The sequence below is a fragment of the Pan troglodytes genome, chromosome 2 (genome assembly GCF_028858775.2).
Source record: "Pan troglodytes isolate AG18354 chromosome 2, NHGRI_mPanTro3-v2.0_pri, whole genome shotgun sequence".
In the NCBI taxonomy this organism is placed as follows: Eukaryota; Metazoa; Chordata; class Mammalia; order Primates; family Hominidae; genus Pan; species Pan troglodytes.
The window spans coordinates 183,991,730-184,015,288 of record NC_086015.1 but is presented as its reverse complement, the minus strand read 5'-3'; the positions used below and the strand labels follow the sequence as shown (position 1 = coordinate 184,015,288).

At 40.3% G+C, this 23,559-nt stretch overlaps 1 protein-coding gene and 2 pseudogenes across 2 annotated transcripts in view; 2 read left to right on the top strand and 1 right to left on the bottom strand.

Annotated features, from left to right (window-relative positions):
* CCDC39 (coiled-coil domain 39 molecular ruler complex subunit) overlaps positions 1 to 23,559 on the top strand; it is a 260,910-nt gene that overhangs the window by 28,134 nt on the left and 209,217 nt on the right. The window lies entirely within an intron of this gene.
* On the top strand, positions 12,363 to 14,389 carry LOC471013 (FLYWCH-type zinc finger-containing protein 1-like; annotated as a pseudogene).
* Positions 20,691 to 21,767, bottom strand: LOC107970851 (actin, cytoplasmic 1-like; annotated as a pseudogene).

Below are 23,559 nucleotides of genomic sequence, written 5' to 3'. Positions count from 1 at the left end.
AAAGTTAAAACACAACATATACAAACTTATAGCATGTAGCAAAAGTAGTTCTAAGACAGAAGTTTGTAGTAATAAATGCCTACATCAAAAAAGAAGATTACAGATAAACAACATAATGTTATACCTCAAGGAACTAGAAAAAGAAGATGAAGCCCAAAGTTAGTAACAGTAAGGAAATAATAAAGATTAGAGCAGCAATAAATGTAATGGAGACTAGAAAAATAATAGAAAAGGTCAATGAAACTAACAGTTTTGTAAAAAGACAAATTTGAAAAACCTTTAACCAGGCTAGGAAAAAGGAGAGAAGACTCAAATCAGAAATTAGAGGACATGACAACTGATAACATGGAAATACAAAGGATCATAAGAAACTACTATATAATTTTATATCAACACATTGGATAACCTAGAAGAAATAGATACATTCCTAGACACTTACCACCTACCAAGATTAAATCTGAAGATATAGAAAATGTGAACAGACTGATAACTTATAAGAGACTGAATCAGTAATAAAAAGTCCTGCTTCAAAGAAAAGCCCAGGACCCGATGGTTTCACAGCTGAATTCTAGCAATCATTTAAAGAGAACTAATATAAATCTTTCTCAAACTTTTCTAGAAAATTGAAGAGGAGGGAATACGTCCAAACTCATTTTGCAAGGATTACACTGGTACCAATGCCAGACAAGGACACCTAAGAAAATAAAATTATAGGCCAGTATCCCTGAAGAACATAGATGCAAAAATCCTTAACCAAATACTAGTAAACTGAATTCAGCAGTGCATTAAAACGATCATTCACCATGATCGAGTGTGATTTATCCCATGGGATGCAAGGATAGTTCAACATATGCCAATCTATATATGTGATACACCTCATTAACAGAATGAATGATAAAAACCACATGATGATCTCAATTGATGCAGAAAAGGCATTTGAGAAAATTTAACATTCTTTTGTGATAAAAACTCTTAAAAAACTAGGTATAGAAGAAAGGCATCTCAACATAAAGACCATATATGACATACCCATCACTAAGCCTTTGTTACTCCTTTATTTCTGAAGGACAGTTTTGCTGGGTATAGTGTTCTTGGTTTATACTTTTTGAAGATATCCTTCAGTGCTTTGAATATGTCATCCCTCTTTATCCTGGTCTGCAAGGTTTCTTCTGAGAAATATGGTGCCAGCCTTAATGAAGTTCTGTTATATGTGATTTACTTATCTTGCTGCTCTCAGAATCCTCTCTGTCTTTGATTATAAAGATAAAGAAAAGACAAGGATGTCCCACTTTCTACTTTTATTCAACATAGTACTAGAAGTCCTAGCCAGAGCAATTAGGCAAGAGAAAGAAATAAAAGGCTTCAAAATTGGAAAGGAAGATGTTAAACTGTCTCAGTTTTCAGACAACATGTTCTTATATAGAGAGAACCCTAAAGACTCCACGAAAAATGTTAGAACTAATAAATGAATCTAATAAAGTTGCATGCTGCAAAATCAACACAAAACTAAAAAAGAAATTAAGGTAACAATCCAATATACAATAGCTACAAAAAATATAATACTGAGGAATAAATGTAAGCAAGGAAGTGAAACATTTGCTTCACTTTCACTTACATTTGTAACAAATGTAACAAAGAGAGTCCAGAAATAAATCCCTGTATTTATGGTCAATTGATTTTTGACAAGGGTGCCAAGAATACACAATGGGGAAAGAACAGTCTCTTCAATAAATAATATTGGCAAAACTGGATATCCACATGCAGAAGAATGAAACGAGACTCTTATCTCAAACCATATACAAAAATCAACTCAAAATGGATTATAAAGACTTCAATGTGAGACCAGAAATGGTAAACCTACAAACAACAACAAAAAACATAGGAGAAATGCTCCATGACATTGGTCTGGGCAACGATTTTTTAAATATGATGCCAAAGCACAGGCAACAAAACCAAAAATAGACAAGTAGGATTACATCAAACCAAAAAGCTTCTGCAAAGTAAAGGAAACAATCAGAGTGAAGAAACAACCTAGAGAATGGAAGAATATATTTGTAAACAATAATCTCAGAAGGGTTTAATAGCCAAAACATGTAAGGAACTGAAACAACTCAATAGTAAGAAAACAACCCAATTAAAACATGGGCAAAGGGGACCTAAATAGAAATTTCTCAAAAGAAGATACACAAATGGCCAACAGGTCTGTGAAAAAGATCCCAACATCTCTAATAATCAGGGAAACACAAATCAAAAGCACAATGAGATATTACTCCACACCTGTCAGAATGGCTATTCAAAAAGACAAAAGATAAATACTGGCAAGAATATGGAGAAAAGGGAAGCGTTGTATACTGTTAGTGGGAATGTAAATTTGTAGGGCTATTTTGGAAAACAATGTGGAGGTTCCTCACAAAAGTAAAAATAGATTACTGTATGATCCAACCATACCACTACTGGGTATGTATCCAAAGGAATTGAAATCACTGTCAATCAGATATCTGCACTCTCATGTTTGCTGCAACATTATGCACAATAGCAAGATATGGAACCAACCTTAGTGTTCATTGACAGATGAACAAATACATAAAAAGTGTTATATATACACAATTAAATACTATTCAGCTTTAAAAAAGAGAGAAATCCTGTCATTTACAGCAACATGGGTAAACCAAGAGGACATTATGCTAAGTGAAATAAGCCAGGTGCAGAAAGACAAATATTACGTGGTCTTACTTATATGTAGAGTGTAAAATGTTGAACTTACAGAAAGAGAGTACAATGATGGTTACAAGAGGCTGGAGGTTGGGGGACTGGGAAGATGTTAGTGAAAGGACACAAAATTTCAGTTAGGGGGAATAACTTAAAGAGATCTATTGTACATTACAGTGACTAGAGTTAGTAATAATATATTGCATATTGAAAATTGCTAAAAGATTTTGTGTTCTCACCACAAGAAAATGTGAAACAATGCATGTGTTTAATAGCTTGAATTTATCCATTCCACAGTTGTATACATATATAAAAACATTGTGTTGTACACCATAAATAGACATAACTTTTACTTGTTAATTTAAAAAATCCATTGAACAGTTTGTGTGGATCCCTGGTGGAAAGTAGAACTTGGATGTAATATAAACTCAGCAACTTTTTAGTATGTGATATATGTCTTGAGATACTAGATTGATATATTTAAGAATTTGGAGCTTCCAGTTTAGAGTAAATGAAAGTTGGCTTGAAGTATGATAAATACACACACACACACACACACACACACATGCATGCACACACATTAAAAAAATTTTTTAAAGACAATCTCACTCTGTCACACAGGCAATCACAGCTCACTGCAGCCTCAATCTCTTAGGCTCAAGTTATCCTCCTGCCTCAGCCTCTCAAGTAGCTGGGACTACAGGCATGCGCCAACACACCTAGCTAGTTTTAAAATTTTTTGTAGCGACAGGGTCTCGTTATGTTGCTCAGGCTGATCTTGAACTCCTGGGCTCATGTGATTCTCCTGCCTTGACCTTTATGGACATGAGCCACCACGCCTGTCTCCACTCACTGTGACCTCTGCCTCCCGAGTTCAAGTGATTCTCCTGCCTCAGCCTCTTGAGTAGCTGGGATTACAGGTACCCACCAACATGCCTGGCTAATTTTTGTATTTTTAGTAGAGGTGAGGTTTTACCATGTTGGCCAGGCTGGCCTCGAACTCCTGACCTTAGGTGATCCACCCCTTTGGCCTCCCAAAGTGCTAGGATTACAGGCATGAGCTACCACCCCCAGCCATAGTGCAATACTTTTAAAGGACATTCATTATTTGGATCTCATGTAACCAGGGCTTATACTTTCATTGATTTATACATAAGTTTTAGACAATTTATAAAACTAAGCAAATTTGGAAATCTTAGAAACTGATTATTCTTTTTTTAATTTCCATTTTTATTTTAGATTCTGGGGTTACATGTGTAGGTTTGTTACAAGGGTATATTGTGTGATGCTGAGGTTTTGGGCTTCTATTCATCCTGTCACCTACATAGTTAACATAGTACCCAATAGGAAGTTTTATATCCCTTGTCTTCCTCCCTCCTTCCTTTCTTTCAGAGTCCCCAGTGTCTATTGTTCCCTTCTGTGTCCACATGCACTCAATGATTAGCTCCCACTTGTAAGTGAGAACATAGGGTATTTGGTTTTCGTTCCCGTGTTAATTTGCTTAGGATAATGGCCTCCAGCTGCATCCATGTTCCTGCAAAGCACGTGATGTCCTTTTCTATGGCTGCATAATATTCCATGGTGTATATGTACATTTTCTTTATCTCACCCACTGTTGATGGGCACCTAGGCTGATTACATGCCTTTGTTATTGTGAATAGTGCTGCAATGAACATACAAGTGCATGTGTCTTTTTGGTAGAACAATTTATTTTTGGGGGGGTATATACCCAGTAATGGGATTGCTGGGTGGAATGGTAGTTCTATTTTTAGTTCTTTGAGAAATCTCCAAACTGCTTTTCACAGTGGCTCAACTATTTTGCCATTTTTAATAGCAAAAACCACAATTAGTTTTGCACCAACCTTATAGTTTACTTTCCTACCAGTAGTGTGTAAACATTCCCTTTTCTCCACAGCCTTGCCAACATCTGTTATTTTTTGACTTTTTAATAATAGCCATTCTAATTGGTGTGAGATGGTATCTCGTTGTGGTTTTGATTTGTCTTTCTTTGATTATTAGTGATGCTGGGCATTTTTTCATATGTTTGTTGGCTGCTTGCATGTCTTCTTTTGAGAAGTGCCCGTCCATGTTCTTTGTCCACATTTTAATGTGGTTGTTTGTTTTTTTGCTTGTTGATTTAAGTTTTTTATAGAGTCTGGATATTAGTCCTTTACTGGATGCAGAGTTTGCCAATATTTTCTCCCATTCTCTAGGTTGTATGTTTACTCTGTTGATAATTTCCTTTGCTGTGCAGAAGCTCTTTAGTTTAATTAGGCCCCATTTGCCAATTTTTGTTTTTGTTGCAATTGCTTTTGAGGACTTGGTCATAAATTATTTGCCAAGGCCGATGCCCAGAAGGATATTTTTAGGTTTTCTGCTAAGATTTGTAAGGTTTCAGTCTTACATTTAAATTTTTTATCTTTTTGTTTATGGTAAAAAAAGGAGTCCAGTTTTATTCTTCTGCATATGGTTAACCAGATTTTTCAGTACCACTTATTGAATAGGGAGTCTTTTCCCCATTGCTTGTTATTGTCAACTTTGTCAAAGATCAGTTGGTTGCAGGCATGTGGTTTTATTTCTGGGGTTTCTATTCTGTTCCATTGGTCTATGTGTCTATTTTTGTACTAGTACTATGTTGTTTTTGGTTACTATCATCTTCAAACTGTAGTATGAAGTCAGGTAATGTGATGCCTCCGGTTTTGTTCTTTTTGCTTAGTATTGCTGTGGTCATTTGGCCTCTTTTATTTGGTTTCATATGAATTTTAGAATAGTTTTTCAGAATTCTGTGAAAACTGATGTTGATCATTTGATAGGAATAGTGTTGAATTTGTAGATTGCTTTTAACACTATGGGCATTTTAACAATGTTGATTCTTCCAATCCACGAATATGGAATATTTTTCTATTTGTGTAATCTATGATTTATTTCATCAGTATTTTGTAGTTCTCCATGTAGAGATCTTTCATCTCCAAGGTTAGGTGTATTCCTAGTTTTTTTGTGTGTGGCTACAATAAGTGGGATTACATTCTTGATTTGGTCCTCAGCTTGAATGTTATTGGTGTATAGAAGTGCTACTGGGGTTTGAATGTTGATTTTAATATCCTGAAACTTTACTGAAGTCGTTAATCAGGTCTAGGAGTCTCTTGGTGGAGTCTTTAGGATTTTGCTAGGTATAGAATTATATTGTCAGTGAAGAGAGATAATTTGATTTCCTCTTTTCCTATTTTAATACCTTTTTTTCCTTTCTTTCTCTTGCTTGATTGCTCTGGCTATGACTTCCAGTACTATGTTGAATAGGAGCGGTGAAAGTGGGAATCCTTGTTTTATTCCAGTTTTCAAGGGGAATGCTTCCAGCTTTTGCCCATTCAGTATGATGTTGGCTATAGATTTGTCACAGATGCCTTTATTATTTTGAGGTATTATCCCATGATATCTAGTTTCTTGAGGTTTGTTTTTTTTTACTCATGAAAGGATTGGATTTTATTGAAATATTTCTGCATCTATTGAGACGATCATATGAGTTTGTTTTAATTTTGTTTATGTGGTGAATCACGTTTGTTGATTTGTGTATTGTGAACCAACCTTACATCCCAAGAATAAAGCCCACTTGATCATGATGAATTAACTTTTCAATGCACTGCCAGATTTGGTTTGCTAGTATTTTATTGAGGATTTTTGCATCTATGTTCATCAGGTTTAATTGGCCTTTGGTTTTCTTTTTTCCTTGTGTCCTTGCCAGATTTTGGTATTAGGATGATACTCGTTTTGTAAAATGAGTTAGGGAAGAGTTCCTTCTCCTCAGTTTTTTGAAATAGTTTCAGTAGGATTGGTACTAGCTCTTTTTACGTCTGCTAGAATTCAGCTGTGAATCCATCTGGTCCACAGCTTTTTTTGGTTTGTGGATTTTTTTTTTTTTTTCAAATTACTGATTCAATTTTGGAACTTGTTATTGGACTGTTCAGGGTTTCAATTTCTTCCTGTCAATCTTGGGAAGTTATGTGTTTCCAGGAATTTATCCATTTCCTCTAGATTTTCTAATTTGCATGCATAGATGTGTTTATAGTAGTCTCTGAGGATCTTTTGTATTTCTGTTGAATCGGTTATAATGCCACCTTTATCATTTCCGATTGTGTTTATTTGAATCTTCTCACTTTTTTCTTTGTTAATCTAGTTTGCAGTCTATTGGTCTTGTTTATCTTATCAAAGAACCCACTTTTTGTTTTGTTGATTCTTTCTGTGTTTTTTGGGTCTCAATTCTGTTTAGTTTTACTCGGATTTTAATTATTTCTTTTCTTCTGCTTACTTTGGATTTAGTTTGTTCTTGTTTTTCTAGTCCCTTTAAGTGGTAGAGTGTTAATCTGAGATCTTTCTAACCTCTTGATGTAAGTATTTAGTACAATAAACTTCCCTTTTAACACTGCTTTGTTGCATCCCAGAGATTTTGTCATGCTGTGTCTCCATTATCATTTGTTTCAAATAATGTTTTGATTTCTGCATTAATTTTACTGTTTACCCAAAAGCCATTCAGGAGCAAGTTATTTAGTTTCCATGTCACTGTGTGGTTTTGAGAGTTCCTCTTGGTGTTGATTTCTATTTCCATTCCACTGAGGTCTGAGAATATGCTTGGTATGATTTCAATTTTTTGAATTTGTTGAGACTTGCCTAATGGCTGAGAATGTGATAGATTTGAGAGTATGTACCATGTGCAGATGAGAAGATACATATCCTGTGGTTATTAGGTGGAGTATTCTGTAGATGTCTATTAGAACCAATTGGCCAAGGGCCAAATTTAAGTCCAGAATTTTTTTGTTAGTTTTCTGCCTTGATAATGTAATACCATCAATGGGGTATTGAAGTCTTCCAGTATTATTGTGTAGCTATGTCAAAAATGGATTATTCTTATCAGTTGACATATCCCGACAATGTTTCTAGCACTTTAAGATTATTATTTATTGACATTATGATATCTTCTGGGGGTTTATTTTAATATTTAGTTTAACGAATAAGATAAAGTGGCTGTGATGAAGGTCTGGAACAGCATCTGCCTAAAAGGCAAATATAGTGATTACTCTTTACAAATAACCTGAAATCCAGAACAATATAGCATCTGAGGATAAAATAATTTAAATTGTAGGTGCATAAGGTTTGCATCCTGATGTATCTGAAACGTGTTCCATATTACCTTGGCTTTCAATTTCTCTAATTTTTCTATTTGATTAGAAGTTATTCATTTTGGGGGCAATGATGAAATTCCAATTCGAACTGTCTTATATCTTTTAATCAGAATTTTCCCAAAGCACAAAAGTGAAAATGTAGAAGTTGCTGTGTTTCATTAGTTTCATTCTTTTGAATGTTGCTACACTGAAAGCGCTGTGTGAAATTATTAGAAGACAAGTTTTCAAATGGTTGTAAAAGAAGATGCATATATGGGGACTCACTCAAAGGGCATTATTTAAAAAAGAAATTTCCAGCCACCCAGATCTCAGGGTAGCTATGTCCATTCAAGGATAGAGAATCCACCATCTGTATGATTATTTTTACGTCTGAACTTTTTTATACACCAGAGAGACTCAAAACTTTCAGGGTCATTTGCTCAGCATGTAGTGGAATGTCCTGCGCAATAGATTCCAATTAATATGACCATGTTCAATGGCCCTTTACCACCAATGATACATAACTGCTTTCCACTTGGCTTTATATGGCACTTCTTTGTTACAGCTGCAACCAGGTCTATCGCCCCTTTGATAAAAATTTCAGTTACCCCAGGGAGAAGCTTTCAACTTTATTAAGTATTGAAGTCTGTACATTTGTTCTTCTTTGGAAGAGCAGATCAAAAGCACGCTTTCTAAGTAAGTAATCTGATAAATTAGGATAGCATTTGCAGACTTGGGCAATATGTTTTTCCGTAATTGAAACCTGAGAACCTGTGTCAACTGACTATACTATTATAAACTTCTTAGCATTTAACAAGAGTTTCTTTTATTTTTTGAAAGTAAATAGAATTCCTTGATTCGATTTAACCAATTCTTTAGCATGCTGTTTCCTTTTTGTTGTGGTTAGGAAAACCTCAATGTAGGTTTAGAGATAGAAAACTGACAATCAAGAAAAAAAAAAGCAATTAGATGATCAAGTTGTGGTACAGACAAAAGCCCATGTTGTCGTCTTATCTCTGGCATTAATTTACTGTAAAAACTTGAGCAAGCCACTTAATTTTTCTGGGCCACAGTTTCCTCATCTTTGAAAAGGGATAATTGGCTAAATTATGTGTAAGACTTCTGCTGATTCTGAAATTCCGATTCTAAGTCTTAGGCAGAATGAGGCTAGACACAGAATACCTTATATTTGCATGTGGCCATTTTTACTTTGCATCTCCTCCCTGCTTCAATTCCAGGTTTGGTTTGGCAATGGAATAATATGGTGCTATTTTATCTTTGGGTAGGAATGAGATATATCTGGATCACTGGTTAAAACCGGAGTAGTAATACCTTCACAAAGGAGACTAGACAGTTGTATTTCTCCCACAGTCCCAAGCTACTAGAATGTTGAAAACGCACCAGATTTATTTTGAGAAAATTGGCTCTTCTTCGCATACATTTACAATAAAAATACAAATAAATTCAGATTTCTCCATAGCTGATGGGACAAATTTTGCCTTCTGTGTTAGTCTGAATCTGAGGGTTACCTCTGTTATTAGCATTTTCAAAGATTTAGATTGCAACCTTTGAATTCCAATTCATGGGATTTGGATGCTTAAAAAGGATAACTTGGGCCAGGCATGTTGGCTCACTCTAATCCCAGCACTTTGGGAGGCCAAAGCAGGCAGATCTTTTAGGTCAGGAGTTCTTGACCAGCCTGGTCAATGTGGTGAAATCCCGTCTCTACTAAAAATATAAAAATGAGCCAGGTGTGGTGGCGGGTGCCTGTAATCCCAGCTACGAGGGGAGGTTGATGCAGGACAATGGCTTGAACTCGGGAGGCAGAGGTTGCAGTGAGCCGAGATCGCACCACTGTACTCCAGCCTGGGTGACAGAGTGACTCCATCTCAAACAAAAAAAGAAAGGATAACCTGAATCAAAATGCACATCACATGTTGCCAAAGACTAAATATAATTTCTTACAGTATTTTGTCAATGGATGCTTACGATATAAACACTCCATGTAGACATCCTCAAAGTGTTTTAGCATTAAAAAGTTGGAAACTATTTTGTAGACCAATTCTTTCTAAATTTTAAGTTCTGATGATTGGGGATCAAGTTGGCGCTATGTTCTTCAGAATCTTAAAAAGCCTAAATACTAATAATACAGTTGTGATATTAGTAGAAACTTTTCCTGGGAGGTAGGGAATTTAAGAGCCAAGTTTCTCATCTCAGATCCTCAGCAATTTATTTCTGATAGTGGGCTATTCACTTGTTCTGTCTGTTACTGTTTTCTCATTTTTAACACTATATCAAACCTCTGTAAGAGGTTCGGTTCCTTTCCTTTCCTGTCCTGTCCTGTCTCGTTCTGTCGTCCAGCCTGGAATGCAATGGAGCGATCTTGGCTCAGTGCAACCTCTGCCTCCTGGGTTCAAGCAATTCTCCTGCCTCAGCCTACTGAGTAGCTGGGATTACAGGCACCCGCCACCACGCCTGGCAAATTTTTGTATTTTTAGTAGAGACAGGGTTTCACCATGTTGGCCAGGCTGGTCTCGAACTCCTGACCTTATGATCTGCCTGCCTTGGCCTCCCCAAGTGCTGGGATTATAGGCGAGAGCCACCATGCCCACCCAAGAGCTAGTTTCTTAAAGGTTAATCGTACTGTAGAACCTTAAACTATATAAATAAATTTTAGGTATGTGGTTGTGTTTAAAATCCTCTTATTTGTTTTGAACTTAGAATGGGTTTTTTACTCATGCATGATTTTGTAACATCATTCAATGATAAAAATATTAGTTCACTGACTTATTCAGATTTTCTGAATCTTGACCCATTTCCTTATACAATATCAGCAATTATTTTGTTAATATCACCACTAATCTCATCAGAAAAGCTTGTAAGTGTTGAAAAACTATCAAGTTCATAGCAGTAGATTCAAGATTTCTAAAATTTAAATTTTCTCTTGAAAGCTCACATTTTGATCATAGGCAATAAATACCATCTGTTGTTTTTCTTGAAACGACAGGCTTACTTTGTCCATTAAAATTAAAGTCTGCCAAATAATCTGAAAATTCATCATTTGTCTGTCAGTCTTTTTTTTCAAGTAAAAATGATGTTTTATGAAAATGTATGCTGGTTCCATTTGTAACTCAGTTGCATGAGTTTCTTTTCCTAGAGACAACTATCATATTTCAATATATGGTAGAAATGCTTCATATGCACTTCCCATTTTGTAATACGGAATATTAATAAGACATATACTCAAGGGTCTAGATTTAATAAAGTTAATCATTTTTATTGCTTTATAAAGGATATGATTAAGTGAAACTGACATTTTATTTTTATTGTGAGTGCGTGATGGTGAAGAATGTGATAACTGCCAGTGTAGTTTGGTATCACAGCCTTGATTCTTTCTAAGGAACCTACAGTTTTACCTACCATTGCCTTAGCAACACTGGCAATTATCAGCATAATGAAGAAAAATCACATCTTAGTTTTAAAAACTATCATAAAAACAGCTTTGGCCTTGCAGACTTCTTGAAATGGTCTTGGAGATCTCAGGAGTATGTGAATTGCATTTTGAAAATTTCTGGACTAAGGCTGGCCAACATGGCATAACGCTATCTCTACTAAAAATACAAAAATTAGCTGGGTGTGGTGGTGGGTGCCTGTAATCCCAGCTACTCGGGAGGCTGAGGCAGGAGCATTGCTTGAACCTGGGAGGTGGAGGTTGCAGTGAGCCAAGATTGTGCCACTAGACTCCAGCCTGGGAGTCCAGCCTGGGCACAGAGCAAGACTCTGTCAAAAAAAAAAAAAAAAAAAAAAGAAGCTGACTAGGGTTCAATATTGTTACAGTCTCGAATTTCCCCTTCTGTTTTCAGAAAAATGGGCCAGCTTCTTACTGCTCCATTTCCCATGAAGTTAAAACATCAAAAGTAAGAAACTATTAACACTGAGGCCCACTCATTAAAAGCAGGGACCCGCTTCTTAATGACTAGATTGCCTTGTCTTGCTGACTGAGACAAAATTTAATAGCAGTAGGTGGGAACTTGAACTAATATAGTCAATACCTCGTAAGCAGTACATAGTTGCTTTCTTCTCACTATATTTGCCTCATTTTCCAAAGTAAAATAATAATAGACCTTTAAGAAATTTTTGGATGGGGCTCGCTCCCGAGGGACAGGTCAGGGATGGGGAGTAGGAGCCGGGGTCGGGGTGGCGGCGGCTGCCTGGGCCTCGAGGTCGACGCCTGCTGCTGCAGCAGCAGAGGCTGAGGGACCCATCGCAGCGCTGTCGCCCGAGAGGGAGGGCTCCGCTGCGGTGGTGAAACCAGCCCAGAGAAGTTACAGAATTTTCACCCGGGTCTCCTGCCCAGCAAGCCAGCGCCGTGACCAGGTATGGGGGATGATGGTGGCGGCTCTCACTCACTTGTGAAGGCTGGAACCCAGGGAACCTGTGGTGACCTAGGGATTCTCCAGACACCACCGCAGCCCCACCACGACCAGCCGAGGCAGCAATAGCAACAGCTCGGGCACATGAGCGGAACCGCTGGACCCCAGGTTCCTTGCGGGGGCGCTGAGCGTGGCCTGAGGGACAGGCCCTGGGTCCCGGAATGCCCCTGCCCAAGCCCAGTGAGCCGGAGGGCGAGAGTGGGAAGGCTGGGCAGGAGCCGTCCCCCGATCCAGGCACGGACGTCACCCTGGCAGCCTCAGGAAGCCCGGGAAGTTCTCCAAACTGGTCCTGCTCACGGCCTCTGACCAAGATGACGTTGGGGTGGGCTTCAAGCCCCAGGAAGTGCACTGTGTCTTGTCCCTGGAGATGGCCGGCCCCGCCACCCTCGCCAGCACCTTGCATATCCTGCCAGCTGAGGAGCAGGGAGGGGTGGTCCAGCCAGCCCCCCAGATGCCTGAACAGAAGAGCAGCAAGCTGGACACAGCCCCCCCATTCCCTGGAGTTCCTGAGGACACCATTTGGGGGCCGCCTCCTGATGCTGGAGTCCTTCCTGTACAAGCAGGAGAAGGCTGTCGGGGACGAGGTGTACTGGAAGTGCCGCCAGCATGCTGAGCTGGGCTGCCGGGGCCAGGCCATCACCCGAGGTCTGCGGGCCACAGTGATGCGGGGCCGCTGCCAAGCGCCCGATGAGCAAGGCCTGGAGCCCTGGCGCCAGAGGGAGAAGCTGCCCAGCCTGGCCCTGCCAGAGGTCTTGGGAGATCCCCGGGGTCCTGGGGGCCCTGGAGGCCGAGTGGAGGAGCCGCTGGACGGGGTGGGCGTGTGGCAGTGCCCCAAGGAGCCGGAGCCAGAGCCCACCCCTGGGCTGGTGCTGCGCAAGCCGGCCCGGAGGACGACGACGGACCCCGAATCCTGTAGCTGCTGAGCCTGACGCCCAAGAAGTGCTCGATCCTGGGCCTGGGACAGGCCCGGCCCCTCGAGTTCCTGAGGACGTGCTACGGGGACAGCTTCCTGGTGCACGAGTCGTTCCTCTACAAGCGGGAGAAGGCCGTGCGGGAGAAGGCGTATTGGACCTGCCGGGACCACGCGCTGCACAGCTGCCGGAGCCGGGCCATCACCCAGGGACAGCAGGTGACCGTGATGCGTGGCCACTGCTACCCGCCCGACGTGGAGGGTCTGGAGGCCCGGCGGCAGCAGGAGAAGGCCATGGAGACGCTGCAGGCTGTGCAGGCCGGCCCTGGGAGCCAAGTGGACACTCTCCTCCAAGGCGTGAACAGTCTTCTCTGCCTCAGGGGCCCCGGCCCCCTGACTCTCACCAGGCCCCGGCCCAGAAAGCGAGCAAAGGTCGAAGACCAGGAGCTGCCAACCCATCCCCAAGCCCTGGAAGGATTCCTGGACAAGGACCAGGACATGAATGCCGACCCCGGAAGCCCTGAGTTCCTGCGGACCCCGCTGGAGGGCAGCTTCCTGGTATACGAGTCCTTCCTCTATAAGCAGGTGTATTGGACCTCCCGGGACCAGGCCCGCATGGGCTGCCGCAGCCTCGCCATCACCCAGGGCCGACGGGTCATGGTGATGCGCAGGCACTGCCGCCCACCGGACGTGGGTGGCCTGGAGGCACGGCGGCAGCGGGAGCACTTCTCCATCCTGGCGCAGTGGGACTGCCCAGAACCCCTCCGGCCCCTGGAGTTCTGAGGACTTCCCTGGGGGACAGGTTCCTGGTGCCCGAGTCCTTCCTCTACAGGAAGGAGAAGGCGGCCGGGGAGAAGGTGTACTGGATGTGCCGGGATCAGGCTCGGCTGGGCTGCCACAGCCGCGCCATCACCCAGGGCCAGCGGGTTATGGTCATGCGCAGCCGCTGCCACCAGCCCAACCTGGAGGGCCTAGAGGCCTTGAGGCAGCGGGAGCGGCTCCCCAGCATGGCCCAGCAGGAGGACCCAGAAAAGATTCAAGTTCAACTGTGCTTCAAGACATGTTCTCCTGAAAGCCAGCCGATTTATGGGTAATTGTGTTATCTAACGGTGAGTCACCAATTACAACAAAACGTAGTGGGCTTCAAACAAATAACAAAAACAAAAAGAAATTTTTGGTACAGGGTAAGGCCAGGTTTGCATCTGGCCTGACGCCAAAGCCCATGTACTTGGCCACTACTTTATACTGATCTCTGGGCTGCTACCTAGCTCTGAAAGTCAGTGATTCTGGAAGACAAATATCTTCCTAAAGTGGCAAATAAAGCTGTTGGTAGGATTTGTGGTGGAACTGCAAGGATTTCAGCAAATACAACATATAGTTTTTAACTATATGGAATGTATACTGTGGCCTGGTAGTTAAAGGAGCAGGCTTTGAACATAAGCTGCTCAAAGCCCAAAACTATCATTTACCAGCTTTGTGATTTAGGGAAAGTTGCTTAACCTCTTTTGCTTCAGAGTACTCATTTGTAAGATGAAATGATGAGGGATAATGATAATAATGCCACCTATCGAGGCTTCAATTAGTAATGGTTTGGTAGGTAGTAGAGCACATGGTAAGCATTAGTAAATCTCAGCTTTTATGATTATCTGCTGTGCTAAACACATGATAGCCATACAGTACAAATTGGCTGTTATTTAACACACTTCCTCCTTCTTCTCATTACTGGTGCAAACACAATCGTCATTTGTTATTCATTTATTTGTTCCTTTGTCTGTTCTACAGTCATCTACTGAACCTAGTATATAACAGTCACTGTGCCAGGCGACGACCCTGATCTAGTCCTACAGTTGGCAGCTCCAACATAGCTATTATTTCCATTTTACTCTAGTTACTAGGGAAGAAAAGTAGTATATTGGTTTTTCATAGGTTTCCTCAGATCATGCAGTTCATGTCGAGCATCCTGCCGTTTTCCTCTATTCATTTATCTCAGATTAAAGACAGGTGCTAATAATTGCATCTAAATCAAACGCACATAGATAGGAAAGTAACTGTCTCCCATTTTCTAATATTGTTGTAAAGGTTGTAAAAATTCAAGCCAAAAAACACTTTATATGGTATATATAATTTTTTGATGAAAGTTAAAACATAAGCTAATATTACATTGATAATTACAAATATATCCTTTGACAGGAATATCTGTAATCCATTTTTCACCATGTGTGATGCACTTGGTGCTTGAAGATTCTTTAGGAACTGCATATATGCAGATGAAAATGAAGTTCTCTTTACTATATTATCCTTATCACACATAAATTTCTTGAGAATGTAAAGATTCCCTGTGAAAACCCAAGAACATAAATGCTAACAATTTATTCACTAAAACTGAAACTAAGATTTGAAAATTAAAAGAAGATAATCTTTGAGTGCTAGGAAAAGCTAATCATTTTCCTTTAATCGCTCTTAAGCTTCATTCTTCCTGAAAATTTAAAGTCTTCCTAATCTTAGCAAATACTACAATGTGTAAAAATCATACAGGTGTACAACAAATGTGTCTTTAAAATTTTATGTCCTACTGATTTAAAAATTAAATCATATTTTAAATGTATTAAGAGAAATCCCATATAAAAGAATGCTAGGATGAATAATTTCAGTGAGGAATTCTATTGTTAGCCACAGGAAAATTCTCTCTAAATTATATTTTGAGTGTCTGGATTTGTGTATTTCATGTATTTTAAGTCAAGATATGTTTATAGTAGAAGCTATTACAAAAGCATTTCTTTTCTATTTATCAAGTTAGAATAATACCATAAGTCATTCTAGTAAAGTATCCTGAAGGAAACAAACAAACAAAACAAACAAAAAAAACAACTATGAGTCATGAGCTGAGTTTGCTACCAGTAATAGAATTAATTTTAGTATGCATTTTCCTTGACCTCACACCATTCAATACCACTGGTGACTCCCTCTTTCTTGAATGTGCTCTTCTTTTGGCTTATGCTGACATTTGTTTAAACTGTTTCTCTCTTACCTCTTTGGCTGCTGCTTCTTCAGAGCCCTTTTCTCTCTTCTCCTTTTCTACCATTAGCTATCTCTACCTCTAGATATTAGAGCTATTTAGGTAACAATCCTGGGCTGTTCTGTTTTTACACAGTTAGACTTCATGGATCCAAATCCTGGTTACAGGGCTTGAACTCACTACAGGCAAGGCTTAAACTCTGTGTGTCTCAGCTTCCTAAAATATAAAAGAGAATAATAATAGTCACTACTTCATGGGATAATTGTGAGGATTAAATGAATACATTTAAAGAATGTAGGCTGGGTGCAGTAGCTAACACCTGTAATCCCAGCACTTTGGGAGGCCTAGATGAGTGGATCACTTGAGGTCAAGAGTTCAAGACCAGCCTGGTCAACATAGCGAAACCCATCTCTACTAAAAATATACAAAAATTAGCTGGGCGTGGTGGTGCACGCCTGTAATCTCAGCTACTTGGGAGGCTGAGGCAGGAGAGAATCGCTTGAACCTGGGAGGTGGAGGTTGCAGTGAGCTGAGATCATGCCACTGCACTCCACCCTGGGCGACAGAACGAGACTCCATTTAAAAAAAAAAAAAAGGACTTTAGAACACTACATTTGGATTGTTTGTTTGTTTGTTTGTTTTGTTTGTTTGTTTTTTGAGATGGAGTCTCACTCTGTCGCCCAGGCTGGAGTGCAGTGGCACGACCTCGGCTCACTGCAGTCTCTGCCTCTGGGTTCAAGCGATTCTCCTGCCTCAGCCCCTCGAGTAGCTGGGATCACAGGTGCCTGCCACCATGCCCGGCTAATTTTTGTATTATTAGCAGAGACGGGGTTTCACCATGTTGGCCAGGCTGGTCTGGAGCTTCTGACCTCAAATGATCCACCCACCCAGGCCTCCCAGAGTGCTGGGATTACAGGTGTAAGCCACTGCGCCCGGCTGGTATTTTTAATTGTTTTTATTCTGTAGCATATTCGTTCTCTATGTAATGCACCAATTCCGATCCACATGCTGACAAATCCTAAATTTATATCTCTAGTCCAGGTCTCTCTGCTGAGGCTCAGACTGTATATATCTGACTACTAGTATCTTCACTTGGATGTCTCTCAGATACATCGAATTATGTTCAGAACTGAAAGTTAAATTATTAATCTTCCTCCTTCTAGATCTCTTCCCCACTTGCAAATTGGTCCTTCTCAAAATATTACAGAGTTAGTAAATGGCATCTCTATCCCCACAGTTCAAACAGAAACAGGACACGCATTTAAACTTTAAAAAAATTTTTTTTAATATAAAGAATTTATAATATATATAAAAATAGAATGCCTAGCTTCAACAATTAGCATGGCTAATCTTGTTTCATTTATGTTGCCACCCACTCCACCATGCCTCAAACTAGATTATTTGGAAGTGAATTCTAAACACCATACCATTTTATGCATATTTATTTGTGTATGTATCTCTAAAACAATAAAGACTCTTAAAATATTTATGAAATTATTATAAATTGTCACATAATTTTTTCTTTTTTTCACTGTCAATTTAAATAAGAATCCACACAAAGTCTGTAAATGGCAAATGTTGACAAATATCTTAAATTTCTTTAATCATTCTCATTCTTATTCCCCTCATCCCAAATATATTTGTTGAAGAAACATTTGCCTTGTAGTTTTCTTTTGTCCCCCTAATTTCCTGTAAATTGGTAGTTTGAGCTGAAGGCTTAACTTGGTTTTGTTCAGGTTTGCTTTTTTATAGGAATAGTTTATGGAAAGTGTTGGGTACTTTCATCAGGAAGCACAGAAAGTCAGATTGTCTCTCCTTTTTGTGATGTGAACAACTGTTGATGGTCATTGTTTAGAATAGATCCATTATATCATTAGTGGTTACAAAATGTTAATATTCTATTTTTTAATCAGTGTTTCATTTATTGGTTGAAATTCTTCTATAAAGATTAACTTCCCCTTACAACTTTTGGTTATCCAGCAGTACCTTTCATATAGGAAAGACAAAATATTCTTTTCCTTTATTAATCAGCTTTCAGTGTGATTAGTTCATTCTGTATCATCTTCCATGAGTGATCAATGAACTTTTTTTTTTTTTTTGGGACGGAGTCTCGCTCTGTTGCCCAGGCTGGAGTGCAGTGGTGTGATCTTGACTCACTGCAACCTCTACCTCCCGGGTTCAAGCAATTCTCCCACCTCAATCCCCTGAGTAGCTGGGACTACAGGTGCGCACCACCACACCTGGCTAATTTTTTGTATTTTTAAAGTAGAGACAGGGTTTCACCATGTTGGCCAGCCTTTTCTGGAATTCCTGGTTCAAGTGATCCGCCCTCCTCGGCCTCCCAAAGTGTTGGTATTACAAGAGGCTTCTTCAGTTTGGCTCCTGAGTCCTTTTAACAAATTTCAATTGTACTTAATAGCTTAATTTTTTCAATATTATAAGATATATCAAGATTATCATAGACCTCTCCTGCTCTAGTAGAGAAATCATCCATTTCTCTAAGGTATTTAGTATTGGGAAATGATATTTAGAGACCGTGGTCTGGGTTTTAGGAGTGTTCATTGTTGCTTCATTGGTCATTGATTCTACACTTGTTCAGTGAACATAGCTAAGGAATACATAATTTTTGTTTGTTTGTTTGTTTTTTTGTTTGTTTTGAGATGGAGTCTCGCTCTGTCGCCCAGGCTGGAGTGCAGTGGCATGATCTTGGCTCACTGCAAACTCTGCCTCCTGGGTTCATGCCATTCTCCTGCCTCAGCCTCCAGAATAGCTGGGACTACAGGTGCCCGCCGCCATGCCAGGCTAATTTTTTGTATTTTTAGTAGAGACGGGGTTTCACCGTGTTAGCCAAGATGGTCTCGATCTCCTGACCTCATGATCTGCCTGCCTCAGCCTCCCAAAGTGCTGGGATTACAGGCTGAGCCACTGCGCCCAGCTGGATTACATACATTTTTTAAAAGAGAAAATCTGATTTCGTAATATTTTAATTTAGTTTAATGTTATTTAAATTTTTTTCCTACCAATTTTCATTTTAGGTTAAGAGGGTATATATGGAGGTTTGTTATATGGATAAATTGCATGTCATCAGGGTTTTGTGTACAGATTATTTCATCATCCAGGTTATAAGTATAGTACTCAATAGGTAGTTTTTCAGTTCTCACCCCCCTCCCACCCTCTGCCTTCAAGGAGGCCCTGGTGTCTATTGTTTACTTTTTTGTGTCCATATGTATTCAGTGGTTAGCTCCCACTTATAAGTAAGAACATGTGATATTTGGATTTTCTGTTTCTGCGTTGCTTCAATTAGGATAATGGCCTCATGCTCCATCCATGTTGCTGTAAAGGACATGACTTCATTCTTTTTTTTATAGCTGTGTAGTGTTCCATGGTATATATGTACCACATTTCCTCACCAGTTCACTGTTGATGGGCATCTAGGTTGATTTTATGTCTTTGCTATTGTGACTATTGCTTCGATAAACATACATGTGCATGCCTTTTGATAGAATGATTTACATTCCCTTGGGTGTCTATCCAGTAATGGGATTGCTGGAACAAATGGTAATTCTGTTTTATGTTCTTTGAGAAATCTCCAAACTGCTTTCCACAGTGGTTGAACTTGTTCACATTCCCATCAGCAGTATATGTGTTCCCTTTTCTCCACAACTTTGCCAGCATCTGTTGTTTTTGACTTCTTAATAATAGCCATTCTGACTGGTGTGAAATGATATGTTATTGGGTTTTTTTTTTCATTTCTCTAGTGATTAGTGATGTTGAACTTTTTTTATATGCTTATTATTGACATTGTGTATGTCTTCTTTTGAAAAATGTCTGTTCATATCCTTTGTCCATTTTTTTAATTGGGTCTTTTTTTTAAGGTGTGTACTTTTATTGCACTGGTCTCAAGTTAGTGTACAGGGAAGCCCAGGCTGCCTCCACCCTCCACCAACTCCCAGGGAGACCAAGAGCCTTCATACAGCTCAAGTTGGGAGGCAGAAAAGGGGGGTCACAATGCCAATCATTCAAAATAAAACAAAATTTAAAAAGTACTAGGGCAAAGATTTAAGAAATTGTGCATTACATAATATACATGAAAGCAATGCTGTCACCTCCCTGGACTTGGGAGAGGATTAGACCATTCTCCCTAGAGAGAAGTGTGGTGGCTTTTTGGAGGGCAAGGGACTTCCTGTAATAAAGCATCTCATGATATTTGGAATGACTATTAAAAAAAAACAATATACAATCAAAGTCCTCGGCCACACTGTAGAACTTTGAGCGATGCTGGCTCCAACCCATTGCTGACACTGTCCTGGTCCAGTTTTTAAATCCTGAGTCAAGCCAAAAACAAAAACGAAAACAAACAAAAAACAAAAACAAATTAAGGCATGCCAATGTCATCTTGTTTTCTGTGCCAGTTTGGTTTTTGTCAAGAAAGAGTGTAACGAAACTAAGGAAACTAAGCGACAGTCCTCCTAGAGGCATCTGTGGTGGACAATGGAGGGGTGGGACTTGTGGTACTGCTGCTTGCTGATCCACATCTGCTGGAAGCCTGGCAGCCAGGCCAGGATGGAGCCACTGGACCCACACAGAGTATCTGCGCTCAGGAGGAGCAATGATCTTTATCTGCATTGTGCTGGGAGCCAGGGTGGTGATCTCCTTCTGCATCCTGTGGGGGATGCCAGGGTACGCAGTGGTGCCGCTGGACAGTACTGCGTTGGTGTAGAGGTCTTTGCAAATGTCCATGTCACACTTCATGATGGAGTTGAAGGTATTTTCGTGGATGCCACAGGATTTCATGCCCAGGAAAGAAGGCTGGAAGAGAGCCTTGAGGCAGAGGACCAGCTTGTTGCTGATGGTGCTGACTTGGGCTTCAGGCAGCTCGTAGCTCTTCTCCAGGGAGGAGCTGGAGGCCACAGTGACCAGGGAGGAGCTGGAAGTCCAGGGTGAGGTAGCACAGCTTTTCCTTGACGTCTCACGCTCTCTTCAGCAGTGGTGGTGAAGCTGTAACTGCACTTCCCGGGGCTCTTCATGCGGTAGTCAGCCGGGTCCAGATGCAGGATGGCACCAGGGAGGGCGGGCCCCTTGTAGATGGGCACAGTGTGGGTGACCCTGCCAGAGTCCATCACGATGCCAGTGGTACAGCCAGAGGCTTACAGGGAAAGCACAGCCTGAATGGCCACCTACATGGCTGGGGTGTAGAAGGTCTCAAACATGATCTGGGTCATCCCATGGTTGGCTTTGGGGTTTAGGGGGGCCCCAGTCAGCAGCACAGGGTGCTCCTGAGGAGCCACATGCAGCTCGTTGAAGAAGTTGTGGTGCCAGATCTTCTCCATTGGTGACAATGCCATGCTCGATAGGGTATTTCAGGGTCAGGATGCTTCTCTTGCTCTGGGCCTCATTGTCCACGTAGGACTTCTTCTGACCCACGCCCACGACCATGCCCTGGTGCCATGGGTGCCTCATGATGGAGGGGCATCGTCGCCTGCTAAGCTGGCCTTGCACATGTGAGAGCCATTGTCCATGACGAGCGTGGCGATATCATTATCCATGGTGAGCTGGCAGTGGATGTGGACCCGTGGCAGAGCGGCGAGGGCAAGACTCTGTGCTTATGGGGCAGATGCGGTCTCAGAGGTGAATGCAGTCGTTCTTGGCTTGTTGATTTGTGTAAGTTCCTTATAGATTCTGCATAGTAGACTTTTGTCAGAGGCATAGTTCGCAAATATTCCCTCCTATAAGTTGTCTGTTTACTTTGTTGATAGTTTTATTTGCTGTGCAGAAGTTCTTTAGGTCCCATTTGTCAATTTTTGTTTTTGTTGCAATTGCTTTTGGGGTCTTCATCATGAAATCTTTGCTAGGGTCTATGTCCAGAATGTTATTTCCTACATTTCTTCTAGGGTTTTTACAGCTGTAGGTTTTACATTTAAGTCTTTAATCCATCTTCAGTTGATTTTTGTATATGGTGAAGGGAAGGCCAGGCACGGTGGCTCAGGCAGGGCGTGGTGGCTCACACCCGTAATCCCAGCACTTTAGGAGGCTGAGGCAGGCAGATCACGAGGTCAGGAGATCGAGACCATCCCGGTTAACACGGTGAAACCCCGTCTCTACTAAAAATACAGAAACAAAAACAAAAAAATTAGCTGGGTGTGGTGGCGGGCACCTGTAGTCCCAGCTACTCGGGAGGCAAGGCAGGAGAATGGTGTGAACCCAGGAGGAGGAGCTTGCAGTGAGCCGGGATTGCGCCACTGCACTCTAGCCTAGCCTTGGTGACAGAGTGAGACTCCATCTCAAAAAAAAAAAAAAAAAAAAAAGGATGTTTCATTCTTTTGCATATGGCTAGCCAGTTATTCCAGCACCATTGTCAACTTTGTCGCAGATCAGTTGGTTGCAGTGTATGACTTCATTTCTGGGTTCTGTAACCTCTTCTATTGGTCTGTGTATCTGTTTTTGTACCTGTATCATGCCGTTTCAGTTACCGTAGCCTTGTCATACAGTTTGAAGTCAAGTAGTATGATGCCTCCAGCTTTAATGTTTTTGCTTAGGATTGCCTTGGCTATTTAGGCTCTTTTTTGATTTCATATGAATTTTAGAATAGTTTTTTCTAATTCTGTGAAATATGTCATTGGTAATTTGATAGGAATAGCATTGAGTCTGTACATTGCTTTGGGTGATATGGCCATTTTAACAATATTGATTCTTCCTACCCACGAGCCTGGAATGTTTTTCCATTTCTTTGTGTCATCTCCGATTTCTTTCAGCAGTGTTTTATAATTCTCATTGTTGAGATCTTTCACCTTCCTTCTTAGCTGTACTCCTAGGTATTTTACTCTTTTTGTGGTATTGTGAATGGGATTGCTTCCTTGATTTGGCTCTCAGCTTGGATGTTGTTGGTGTATAGAAATCATGATATTTTAATTTTAAATTTAAGATTATAATACTTTTACTTGACTTCTTTGATTTTAAATTTATATTCTCTCTACTATTGTAAAAAAAGTTGGTTCCTAAATTGTAAATATAATTACTTATTTTCTTTATCCTTTATCTATTTTTCTTTATCCTAGATTGTATTATAATAGTTTCAGAAAATCATAACCAATGTTGTCACTAACAATATGATTGCTGAAAATTACTCAAGATCTTTTTTTTAAAAAACATTTCATTTATTTATTTTGAGCTTCAGGGTATATCCAAATAGACAAATGAAATTATTGTGTTTTCAGTTTCTTTGAAATACTTCTTCTATATATAATTATGCCATCCACTCATTGCTTAGATTGGTTTCATTTTGCTTAGATTTTTAGGGATTGAAAAAATTTAACTTTAATTTAAATTTTAATTAAGTAA